Consider the following 13,492-nt stretch of genomic DNA (forward strand, 5'->3'; position numbering starts at 1 on the left):
CGGCTTCAGAAAGAGCACGTGCATGCCTCAGAAGCTGATTGATATCAATATCACCATCCTCATCATCATCAGTATCATTGCCCAAGCAAGCCAAGCTTGTTAGCATTCAAAGCACCCAAATGCACTTTGGAAAGTCACACCATCTCGACTTCAGAAAGAGTGCGCGCATGCCTCAGAAGCTGATTGATATCAGTATCACCATCCTCATCATCATCAGTATCATTGCCCAAGCAAGCCAGGCTTGTTAGCATTCAAAGCACCCAAATGCACTTTGGAAAGTCACACCATCTCAACTTCAGAAAGAGCGCGCGCATGCCTCAGAAGCTGATTGATATCAATATCACCATCCTCATCATCATCAGTATCATTGGTAAAACATTGTTAAAAAAATAAAATAAAAAACAAGGGAAACTTGGCTATCATTAAGATTAAAAATAACAAAAAATAAAATAAAAAACGAGGGAGACTTGGATATTTTAAATAATAAAAATTAACCAAAAATAATTTTAAAAAATACATTCAAACCACACTGACTCTCTTACACAGGCCTGCCCTGAAAAAAGAAATAAAAACTATGGGAGACCTGAAATGGCCACTCACCTCCCCTTCTCCTGCTGCTGCTCCTCTTCCTCTTTGTAATTCGCGCCAAAGACAAAGAGTCCTTCCCCTCCCTCTGGCACAGAGTCCTCCTCCGCTCCACCTCCTTCTCCTCCTCTTCTCAGGCTCTGCCTCCTTAAGGGGCCAGCTCCCATTTTAGGCCAGTGCGCGGCCAGAGCCAGGGCCATGGAGGAGGAGGAGGAGGAGGCAGAGCAGGAGGCAGAGGAGGAGGTGGCCAGCCGGCTGGCCGTGCACAGCCCTGAAAGGCAAGGGGGACACACGGGGGAGGAGGAGGAGGTTGGAGAAGGAGGCAGAGGCAGGTGGCTGGCTGGCTGGCTGGCTGGCCAGCCGCATGGGCGGCCACAGCCAGAGGGAGCGCCCAGGGGGTGGAGGAGAAGGAGGAGGCAGAGGAGGAGGCGGACACGGAAGTGGGTGGCCGGCCGGCTGTGTGAGCAGCTGCGGCCATAAGCTGCGACAGAGGCGGCAATCGGCGGCAGGACCGGGCTGGGGCCGGTCCCAATGCCTCACCGGGCCGGATCCAGCCCACGGGCCGTAGTTTGCCGACTCCTGGCATATTGGTTAGCACTGAGCCAGAGAATCGAGCCCTATTTTTCTCTGACTATACATTCTCTTTGACAATTCTTGGTTTGCCTTCTGGGCCAGAATTTCTCTACTGAGCTAGTTGCCAGGTGTCTCTCTTTATAAAGGATATCCTTTATTTGAGGACCAGAAAACCTGTCCCTTATTATAAGAGACGTCCCCTATTTGAGGGTTGAAAAGCTTGTCCTTTTATATAGACTGAAGGCCCGAACAGACAGGCCAAAATAAAGCTGCTTCGGGTCACTTTAGAGGTATGTTATTTAAATGACACTTGCATCCTAAGAGGCTGGAAGCTGCGCCAAAGCCACGCTCCAGTCCAGCAGTTTCTGGCCTCTTAAGATGTGTGTGTCTTTTAAATAGCATACTTCCAAAGTGACCTGAAGCAACTTTATTTTGGCTTGTCTGTTCGGGCCCTGAGATGCAAAAAATAAACAAAAAAGTCTTGTATTTTGGGGTGTGGGCACATCATAAAGACAAAAATGTGTGCATCATGTGATTTATGAATGTGAACAATATATTAAAATAAATAAATAAAAAATAAAAATTTTATTTATATACCGCCCTTCCAACGATCAGGGCGGTGAACAACATATTAATAACATCAATACAATACACATACATTAAAATACATTACTCAATTCCATTAAAATCAATACTAAAACCCCCATTAGCCAGCCACCATTGCTGTTGAGGGAGGAAAGACTAACTAGGACTTGATTCAGGGAATGCTAACTGAAATAGGAAGGTTTTTAACTCCCTCCTAAACTGGGCCAGGGAGGTGGCCGAGCGGAGCTCTGTGGGCAGCGTATTCCAGAGGGCCGGGGCGACGATGGAATATGACCTCCTCGTTGTGGAGGCTAGTCTAGCCCCTGGAACCCTCAATAGTTGCTGCCCAGATGTTCTGAGGGTGCGGGGCGGAATGTATGGAGAGAGGCGGTCCTCCAGGTATCCTAGGCCCAAGCCATGTAGGGCTTTATAGGTTATCACCAACACCTTGTATTGTGCCCGGAAGCGAATGGGCAGCCAATGCAGATCTTTAAGTATAGGTGTAATATGACTGGTCCTGGAAGTACCAGTGACCAGTGGCTGCCATATTCTGTACCATCTGTAGCTTCCGGGTGTGGTACAAGGGTTGCCCCATGTAGAGCGCATTGCAGAAATCCAATCGAGAGGTTACCAGAGTGTGTACCACCGTTTCAAGGTCTCTCTGGGCCAGGTATGGGCGCAGTTGTATTAACTGTACAGAGAAACACATGACTAAGTTAATGGCAGTCAATACTTTCATTTCATATTTAAATGGAATACAAACTTGTTAATAGCAACTTCCTGACTGTCACCCTTGGATGTCATGAATTTCTACTGTTCCTTATTGCTGTTTTGAAAATTTGGCACCATTATCCTGGACTTCCACTAATCCCTTATGATACTTAGAATCTTCTCCTTAAAGAATTTTCTGAGCAACCTGTGCTATATAAAAGGAATACAAACTTGTATCCATTCTGGCTGCTCTTTCTAGCTCAGTTGAATTGGCAACAATTCATTGCATAACAAACACACAGAAGAGAACAGTGGGTTCATCTGCATTAGACTTGTGCAGAATTTGAATTGGATCTTCTGGGTAGAGTCTTTGTTTATGTGCCATGTCTGTGCATGCAATTTGTAATACTTATCTATCTGTACAACTTTGTAGGCCTAAATTTGTTCTAGGAGCTACTCCAAATAAGAGAGTTGTTTTCTTTTAGCACATAGGAACTTGGGTTATACTGAGCAGGAGATTTGGTCTAACTGGCAGATGCTGTCTTCGCAGATCCTTTATTATCTTGAATCTGTTCTGAAAACCTCTGGAGATGCGAGAAGCAAAACTTTCTGTAATTGTACTGTAGTACTGAGTGAGCCAGTATGGCATAGTGCTGTGGTGGCGAACCTATAGCACACATGCTATCTCTGGCACATGAAGCCATTTTGAAGGGCATGTAGAGTGATGGGAGGGTGCATGCCTGTTCCTCCTCTTCTCCCGCCCTCCTGGGCCTTTCACTGTCTCCGAGGAAGTCCTGCCCCTGGACGTCCCACCCCCAGAAGGTGGAAGTTCCACCCCCCAGAAGTCATGCCTCAGCACCCGGTAACTACCGGTGTTGCAACACCTATGTGTTTGAACACTCAGTCCCTAAAAGGTTTGCCATCACTGGCATAATAGTTTAATTGCTGGATTACAACATTAGAGACAAGAGTTCAATTCCCAGCTCAGCCATGAAACCAACTGGGTGACCTTGGGCAAGTCACACTCTCTCAGCCTCAGAGGAAGGCAATGGCAAACCTCCTCTGAACAAATAATGCTAAGAAAATGCCATGATAGGTTTGGCTTAGGGTCGCCATAAGTCAGAAATGACTTGAAGGCACACAACAACAACAAACCATGCTGTAGTGATTATTTTGCTAGGGTTCTCTCTCTCCCCCTCTGTTTGTGTGAGAGAGGGGGGTATGCTAGATCAGCCTGAGGATCCTTGACAAGATCATATTATTTTCTTCCTTCCCCCACGAAGATTTGTTGCTTGAGTGCTGACACTTATCAAATGCAAAGTTACCCTTCCCTTAGCATTTGATATTTTTTTAGGAACTTGTCATCAGTTGTTGCTACTAAAGATACTTTATCAATATTCTGGGCTAATATAGTCCTCATGGTAGAAGGAAAACTGCCTAATGTCCTTAGAATCTTTAAACATGCCTGATCACTATAGATAAAATAAAATATTTTTTATAAAAGTTGTTTCTATTTTCCGACTTTCTGCTCAAAGCATTTAAGCATGGATTTATTTTATGTAAGAGAGGTAGAAAACACAGGGTAAGAGAGGTGGCTGAGATCCAGATTAGGAGATGGATGTTCCTCACATAAACTAGAAGGAAAGAAGGGAACTAAAGTAGCTTATATTTGTATACCAACAAGGTTAGTTGTTAAAGAACTGGGAAAATGATAACCTTGTACTGTACTTGTGATCAGGATTTCAGCTGATGAAGAAAATATACAGATACAACCATCTGTATGTTAGCCTGCTCTCACTCCTGATACATGAGGGTAGGAGTGGAAAAATTCATTCTCCAGTAGTTGGACCTCAACTCTGATTAGACCTGGGCTGTAATTACACTGCAGAATTAATGCAGTCTGACAGTGCTTTAACTGACATGACTCACTGCTGTGGAATTCTGGGATTTGTAGTTTTGTGGCACATTTGGCTTTCTCTGTCGAAAACATCTGGTGCCACAACCAACTATAAATCCCAGGATTCCATAGGATAGAGCCATGACCATTAAAAATCAATCTGCATTGATTCTGCAGTGTTGCAGCAGCCCCATATAATGTGGAGGGCCACAGGTTCTGCGCCCTTGTCCCAGAGAGTCAGTCTCTGTCATGAACTGTCATTACTTCTTGAAGGGCTATCAGAAGGCAACCAGCTATGAAAAGAGGAAGTGGCCAGCAGTTTCCATAGATATGTCTGATTCTGTCTCAGACCAAACACATCACCCATCTGTGTTGGTCTGACACATCTTTTTTGTCATCTTGCGTTCCTCCAGTACACAGAGAAACTACATGAGTTGCCTGTAGTTGAACTGTATTTTTACTCTAAACAAAAAGAAAGGTGAAGTGAGTGAAATAAGATTTTAGAAAACTGGTATAGTGGAATGAATCAGGCTAACTGTTCCTGTGTTCATTTTCAGACCACATTAGATGTGAGGGAGATAGGAGGTCCTTTCCTGGCCTTTTACATATAGGGCTTTCCAAAACAAAAAAGAGCATATGACCAGAGGGAATTGTACCTCTCCACTGCCTCATCCCTACAATCCTTTGCTTGAACAACTGCCCCCATTTCTGGCTTATTCCAGTGTGGGAGCCAGGAAGGAAGAGAAGCATGGGGATCATCTGTTTTCAGGGAAGTGTGAAGGGGACAGACATGTGAATAAGGGCCCCTTCATGTCTGGCTCAATGTGGCAGGTTGTTACCCAATTGCCTGCTACCTCCTCTTTTGTCTTCCTGTAATTTCTCCCACAGTTGCTTCATCTGTGTCTTTTTGCTACACTTGCAGTTTCCAGTCTTTAGAAAGTTTCACTTCACTCCTTTAGAAGTGCAAGCTGTTTTCAGAGAAAGCAACCCATAATGCCCAAAGTCTTCCTTTTTCTTCTTCTTCTTCTTCTTCTTTTTCTTCTTCTTCTTCAGGCTGCAATAACCCTTTCACAGCAGGAACTGGTGGGAAGAGTGGAAAGGAGAGAGATACGACCCTGCTGGAAGATGTTTATAGAAATGGGAACTGTTGAATTAAGCAAAGGATATTTAAGTCCACAAGGAAAATTTAAATTATGACCAATCTGGGAACATTGAACATTGAGTGTCTGGTAGAAGAATGTAAATCTTGATTTTAATCAGGCATTCTGAAAAATACATTTTTCAAGCAATGTTAACGAAAACGTATAGCATAAGTCATTACGTAAATAGGCATCAGAAACATATGCTATAGTTATAGTCAGTTATCAGCCTAAGCATAGAAACATGTGAAGCTGTCTTATACTGAGTCAAACCATTCCATCTAGCCAAATATTGTCAGTTCTGACTAGCGGTGGTTCTCCAGGGTTTCAGGCAGGATTCACTGGCAGATAATCAGAAAAGTCATTGGCACTAAGCATTTACATGTGCTTTTGCTTTTCTTCTGGAGTCTGAGGCCTGTTACAGACAGGCCAAAATAAAGCTGCTTTGAGTCACTTTGGAGGTATGGTATTTCAATGATGCATGCATCCTAAGAGTCCAAAAGCCGCACCAAAGCCATGCTCCGGTCCTAAGGACTGGAGTGCAGCTTTGGTGTGGCTTTTTGAGTCTTAGGACTCATGCATCATTGAAATACCATACCTCCAAAGTGACTCGAAGCAGCTTTATTTTGGTCTGTCTGTTCTGTAACAGGCCTGAATTAACCATTTCTGGTACATAACTAAGCACATTCAATGCCTTTAACAGAAAGGCTTTTCCATACTAGAGAATCTCCATGGCTAAAAAAACAACACTATGGGAAGAATTAGAATCACCATCTAAAATCCTGTTGGTTGCTATACTGGAATAGCTAAATTGGCATAGATGGCAGATGAAGGAGGAAATGAGGTGCAGACAATGCACCTGGGAAGGTAGGCGGGCAGGAAGGCAGGCATTGGATATTTTGCTCTCACCACTACCTAGAAAAAAGTGCAACCATTAGCACAGCACATGGACAAGATCCTACCACCATTTTCTAGAGAATGTAGCTTTCTACAGTTGGTTGAGCTGGTTGCAGCTCCCCATCTCTCAATCTCAGAGTGCTGGTAAGACCTCTTAATTGTGAATGAAGAAAGGAAGAAGGGTTGCATTTCAAGATGATGCAAACGACTTCTGTGTGACAGGAATCACAAAATAACTTTCAAAGGTTAAGCTTACAGTGCTTTGTAAATAAATCTTAATAATAATAATAGTAATAACCACAGTCTCAAACCTACCTACTTGTAGACACACAGCATGGACAGAAGGTGCCAGTTTTCTGCCTTTCCACAGTTTTTTACACCTCCTCAAATTTGAAATAATTCCCCTTCCAGTGACCAAGACAGCTGAAGACATTTTGCTATCTAAGGCAAAGAATTAAATGGCAGCCTCCTCCTGTTCTATAAATGAAAGACAATTGGAGTAATAGTTGAATCTTGCTTCAACCCTACAGATGAGGCAGCGTCTTCTGCCCAACACTGAGTACAACAAGCAACAATGGCTTGGCCCTCTCACTCTTCTTTGATCCCAGAATCTGTTACTTGAGGTGGGCACCTCACCCTGCCTAATGATAGGGCTGGTCCTGCCCCCTAGAGTGCTGAGTTATTCCATAAGGATGTCTGTATTTAATTTATATCTTCAGTTTGCTTTCTCTCTACTCAACTAGACAACAACCACTATTTTGACATTATAAGAACCCAGCCAGCACTGGCATTCCTCAAGTGGGTCTGGATTGTCTGGGATGGGAGAGTAGAAAATGAAGAGAAATGCCTGTCTTGAACAACAGTGGCAAGTCTGTGGGTTATGAATGTTTCTCAGGGGAATAAGGCTCCCCAAACAACATAGAGGGTAAATAGATAGAGGCAGCAGAAAACAAGTTAGCTCCCTCCTCAGTATGACATCCCTTCAAGTATTTAAACAGGGCTATCATATCACCTCTTAACCTTTTTTTCTCCAGGCTAAACATCCCCAGCTCCCTAAGTCATTCCTCATAGGGCATGGTTTCCAGACCCTTCACCATTTTAGTGGCCCTCCTTTGGACACGCTCCAGTTTCTTAAATTGTGGTGCCCAGAACTGGACACAGTATTCCAGGTAGGGCCTGACCAGAGCAGAATAGAGTGGCACTACTACTTTCCTTGATCTAGACACTATACTTCTATTGATGCAGCCTAAAATCACATTGGCCTTTTTAGCTGCCGCATCGCACTGTTGACTGATGTTAGGTTCTTTTGAGTTTATTAATACCTTTCTCTAGTTTGGGTGCATGGTGCTGTTTTGTCTGCATAAGAAACAACACTTGGAGAACTAGGATGATCTTGAAATGAGGTGTTCTGTGCCTCATACATATTGATACAACACGAATATGCTTTGAGGATAATATTGTCTATACAAAGAATGCTATAACACTGTCAACATCTGATGAGCTAGATCTTGGTGCAAAATGATGATTGTATGCTATTTGATGCCATAGAAAGGGGATTTACACCTTTTCTGTTGTAAATAAAAGTCTTGACCTGCAGACATGTCTTTCTTTAGTTCACTAGTAATCAGTCTCTTCTGCTCACTTTTTGGGGACTTGTTACCTCTTTTTCTCTTTTTTATTCCTAATTCAGCGTTGCTTAGTTTGAGGGCCTGCTTAGAGTACCTAAGAACCAGTGTGGTGTTGTAGATTGTGTCAGACTAGGACTCTAGGAGATCAGGTTTGAAATTCCTGCTCAGCCATGGAAACCCACTGTGTGACCTTGGGGAAATCACATTCTCTCAGCCTAGGAGGAAAGTAATGATAAATCTCAAAATAATTCTTACCATTAAACCCTGTGATAGAGTCACCAGAACTCTAAGTCAAAGTCACATAACAAACCTAATTACTAACTCTTCCTTGTTTGTTTACCTTGCATTCATTCTAATGGAAATGAATGGTCAATGTGACTTTAGCTGGCTCTGTGCTAATATATGTGTATCTCTGACAGTCATAACATGGTCCAATAACATCCAAAAATCCACAAAAGAATGATAACTTTATTGGGACAACCAAAATGCACAAAATACATGTTGCAAGCTCTTGAAGCTCCACAGGCTTCAACATCAGGCAAAAGTATTAGCAATAATACAGAGGAAAGAAAACTATGGCAATGGTAGTCACCGACCTACATTTTGTTAAGATGTTGCTCCTGTTGTTTTTGCTCTCAGTTAAGATGATATGGGCCCCAGACCGGTATTTTGTGCCGGCCTGGGGGCAGAGTCGGGGTGCAGTGTCTTGATAATGTATGCCCAACTCCACCCCCGCCCCTCGGGCACCCTGACACTGCATGCTGCTCCAGGTGGTGCACAATATCATGACACACCTCCAGTCCTATGTCCAAATGACGTAGTGCTGAAGGGGCACCATACAGCCATGCCGCCATGTCTCTGGCACCCTTTGGAAGGCACAAAAAAGGAGCTGCTTTTTACAGCTCCTTTTTGCACCCTCCAGAGGCTGGATCAGGGCCATGGTGTAAGGTTTCCGCGGCCCCGATCTGGCTGAAGAAGGGGCCGTCCCTTCAGGGCTGTATGTAGAGTCCCATGAAGGGTTATCTGTGCAGACAGGCCACTCCTCCCTCTGGCCATGTGAACTTTGGGAGATAAAGAGCCACAAAGTCCAGGAAATAAAATTGAAAATCCAATGAGTATTATTAATGTTTTCTGCATGCAAGAAAGTTAAAATGGAATTAAAATGTTTCCTGTTACACATTCATCTCTATCTTTGAAACAGTGAGGATAAGGAAGTGTTAATTTTTATACTCATGCACACAAGTGAAATATGAGATTCTTAGAATTTTGATAAGAGAGTTTGTTGTTGTTGTTAAGTGCCTTGATCCCAACTCATGGCAACCCTGTGGATGAAACATGTCCAAGAACCCCTATCCTCAATGCTCTGTGTAAGTCCTGCAAATTCATACCCATGACTTCATTATTATTATTATTATTATTATTATTAATATCCTGACCCTCTACAAAGACTGGGACTCAGGGCAGCTTACAATAATAGAGTCCATCCATCTAGCATGTGGATTTTATCTAGTTGTACTATCTTCTACCTTTCCTAGCACTATTGTCTTTTATAATGAGTCCTATCTTCTCATGATGTGTTGAACGTGTGACAGCCTCAACTTTATCATCTTGACTTCCAGGGAGATTTCCAGTTTGATGTGTTCTAGGATCCATTTGTCTGTCTTTTTGGTCATCCACAGTATCCTCAGCACAATTCATCACTTCTTGAATTAATTAATTTTATTCTTATGTGCTTTCTTCACTCTCCAGCTCTCATATCCATACATGTTAATGGGAAATACAGTGGCTTGTACAATTCTAACTTTCATGCTCAGTTATATATCTTCACTCTCTAGTATCTTTTCCAGTACTTTCATTGCTGCCCTTCCCATTCCCAGTCTTGTTCTGATTTCTTGACGACTGTCCTCATTATGTTCTATGCTTGATCCAAGGTATGGGAACTCTTTTACTATTTTTATTTCCTCATTGTCTAGGCTGAAATTGTTTAGATCCTCCATGGTCATTTTTTTGTTGTTGTTGTTTTCTTTATATTTGGCAGTAAGCCTGCCTTTGCACTTTGTTCCTTGATTCTTCTTCATGGTTTCTGTGATGTACACACATGGGATGTAATGCACCTGCACAGTACTAATTTGGAGCCTTCAAAGCAGTCAGTTGGTGTTTTTGGTGGTAGCCCTGTCCCTCCACACTTCCCCATATAAGGCCCCTCTGATGTCCACACCCCACTTCTTTTTCATCCACCACAGCAGTAACGTCGTTAAGAATTTCTCTGAGCATTTTCCTCTCTTTCACTTTCAATTTTGACTTGGCTTGTTCTAAGGATTTTCTCTTGGATTCGCCTCAGATTTCAGTATTTTTGGCTCATCCTCAGACTTTGTACAGCATCTTCCACATTCTTCAAACAATATGTCAAGTGCAGGGGTAAGATCCCTGAAAAAGACAGCCATTCCAAGTGCCTCCTCCTCTGCCTTGGAGAAGCCCATAACATGGCCTTGTGCTGCCATTGCCAGGCCTTCATGCTGCAACCACGTCGCTAGTCTAAAAAGGCTCTTCTTTGGGAATAAGGCCTCCTTGCCCCAATTCCCAAGTCCCTCGCTGGGCAAAAATTTCTTGGGTCCTCCGTTCAACTTGCTATCCATCAGTTGACTATGGACTTGCACTCGACTTCAACTTCACCTGAGCCGGCCTTGGCATCAATACCACCCATGGTACCATCTCTCCATGTTTCTGACACATTGGGTATTTCCAAAATGAAAAAGAAGAAGAAGCCTCTTGTCCATGACTTATGTACTTGCCTGGGACACCTCCTTTCTCTTCCATCTCAACCAATCTGCCCCTGGCCTCATGCCGACAATACTGACATTCTTGCTGAGACCCATGGCTCTCCTCTACCTGCTGGCCAAGCTCAGGCTTTGCCTTTCCAGGAACGTCCTCTACTACCACTTCCACAATCCCCACTTGTGGATCACGTAGATCAACAGTCCTCCCCAAAATGTTCACGAAGCCATTCTTGATCTCAGGTAACCTCACCGACTTCTTGCTCTCCATCTCCACTTCTGCCTCAGCTTCAGAGCCCGACTCGGGACTAAGTGGTATCACCCCAGTCTCTACACCTTTCTCGCCTTGATGACCATGCTATTCTTGATGACCTACGTTATAGAGCCTATTGCTTGAACCATCCTTCTTCACTTTAGTACTCCGAAGATCATATATTTTTGGCACAATTGCCCCATTCATCCCCTCATCTTCATTGATTCCACTCCAGGGACCATCAGCAATCTCCTCCACTTCCAAGGAGACACACTTCGCTGCCCACTTGTGCTGTATGACCTCTTGACATAGACCTCTATGTCTTGCCACTAAATCACCAATGTGAAACATTTTGTTCCAGATTCCCCAAGGGGAATGGAAATCTAGGATACAGCTTTCTTTTTTATTGTCAAGGTCAATCTCCTGTACATCTTTCCGCCATTTCCTTTGATAATGAAAGTCATCACAAAACTGTCCTTTGCTGAGTACAGCATTTGCTGGATTTTCTTGGTCAGTTTGTAAACCATTTTGAGGTTGTGTTTCCTCACCAGTTTCCCTATTCTGTCTGTGACTCCATTGAGGTATGCTTTTGGGTGGTTGTTTGTCTTCACTCCTCTTGGTTTTTCTGTGCTGGCAGCCCTTCTGATGTCTGAGCTGGAATAACCATTAGCCTGAGGAGTGAAGACAAAACAGAATAGAGAAACTGGTGAGGAAACACAACCTCCAAATGGTTTACAAACCATTTACAGACCAGTGAAGGACAGGAGAGACCCTCTCACGGCTTCAGGAGTTTACTGCATACCATGCAGCTGCAGACAAGTCTACATAGGGACCACCAAATGCAGTGTTCAAACATGAATCAAGGAACATGAGAGACACTGCAGACTGGGTCAGCCAGAAAAATCAGCAGTAGCAGAACACATTATAAACCATCCTGGGCATAAAGTGCTGTTAGAAAACACTGAAATTCATGCCAACAACTATCAGGTCAGAATGCACAGGGAAGCCATTGAAATCCACAAGCACCTGGACAACTTCAATAGGAAAGAAGAAACCCTTTAAATTAGCAAAGTTTGGCTACCAGTTCTGAAAAACACTAAAATCAAGACCCAGCCAATTTCAAATGAAAACCACCCAGGGTCAGCAGACAATTAAACAGACACAAATCCTCTTTGCATATCCTCCCACCTTGAGGCTTTGCCATTCAACAACAGAACAATGCACAGATTAACATGGAAATCACTCCTCCCAAACCAGGCTCACACAGTAATACATATACCGCACTCACTTCCAGACCAGCATTCTCTGAAGATGCCAGTCACAAATGCTGATGAAACATCAGGAACAAACTCTTCCAGAACATGGCCACATAGCACCAAAAAAAAAAAAAAAACACAAAAAGCCAACTGTACATCCAGTTGCAAAACAGTACAGAGGATTATAATGATGGAACTCCCATTTTTAACATCCTGAACAGAATATTCTGTTAGGATACCTTAATAAAGTATTATGATCAGTTGCTTTTCAACAAATAGACCTTATAATATATACTATAAGCTAAATATGATCCCGTGAGCTGATCAAAAATTTCTAGCTTGTTCATAAGTGGTTTTTATGATTAAGATGATGATTACCTCTGTAATTTTCATGTTATATTTAAGAGGAAGAGCCCTCCCTCCATGACATATGTCTCCATCTGGCCTGGGAAGGAGTGAAAAGACAGGCCCAGTGCCATCGGGCCTATCCTTAAGAAGTAGAGCCCTCCCTCCAGTCCATCTGCCTTGGTCCAGGCCTCAGAGGGAGAGAAGAACTGCTGGACATGATCCCCTTCCTCACCACCATTCCCTTCTCCTTTTGGGTCATGCCTTTTTAGATTGTAAGCCTGAGGGCAGGGAACCGTCTAATTAAAAATAATAATTGTAAGCTGCTCTGATAGCCTTTAGGGCTGAAGAGCGGGATATAAATACTATAATAAATAATAATAAGTAATAAGTTATCTTTCTGATTTTATATATATAGTTCTGTCTTTCCTGACCTCTTTTGTACTGCAGAGATTATATATGTATATTAATAACCTGTTTCCTGTTTCCAAAGCTTTCCTTCTTGATTTATATCTTTTGCATCCACTGCCTCTTTATTCTTTTCTGTTCAATAAAGTATTTTTGTATGTTGGGTTTTATATCAATTTAGTGATAGTCATAGTTGTTAGGATCTGCTGTCTGAAGGCACCTTTCTAACCAATACTTTTTCAGTCTTTAGAAAAACTGTGAATGTATCTTTTAAAATACACATTTAGTTCTTAAGTGAATCCCAAACTCAATTTAAGTCTCTGCTTGCTGTTTTGTTTTCTTGTGAATCTTGTGTTATTTTCCATTGCTGTGCTTTTGTATCTGATGGTTTACCGGTCTTTTTTAGGGCTGTTTGTGTGATGGAAAAGAAAATAGGTGTCA

At 42.8% G+C, this 13,492-nt stretch overlaps 1 protein-coding gene across 4 annotated transcripts in view; it reads left to right on the forward strand.

Moving 5' to 3' along the window:
* Positions 1-13,492, forward strand: part of LYN (LYN proto-oncogene, Src family tyrosine kinase) — a 63,486-nt gene that overhangs the window by 18,261 nt on the left and 31,733 nt on the right. The gene's annotated exons all lie outside the window — the stretch shown is intronic.

The sequence above is a fragment of the Sceloporus undulatus genome, chromosome 4 (assembly GCF_019175285.1).
Source record: "Sceloporus undulatus isolate JIND9_A2432 ecotype Alabama chromosome 4, SceUnd_v1.1, whole genome shotgun sequence".
NCBI classification, from domain to species: domain Eukaryota; kingdom Metazoa; phylum Chordata; class Lepidosauria; order Squamata; family Phrynosomatidae; genus Sceloporus; species Sceloporus undulatus.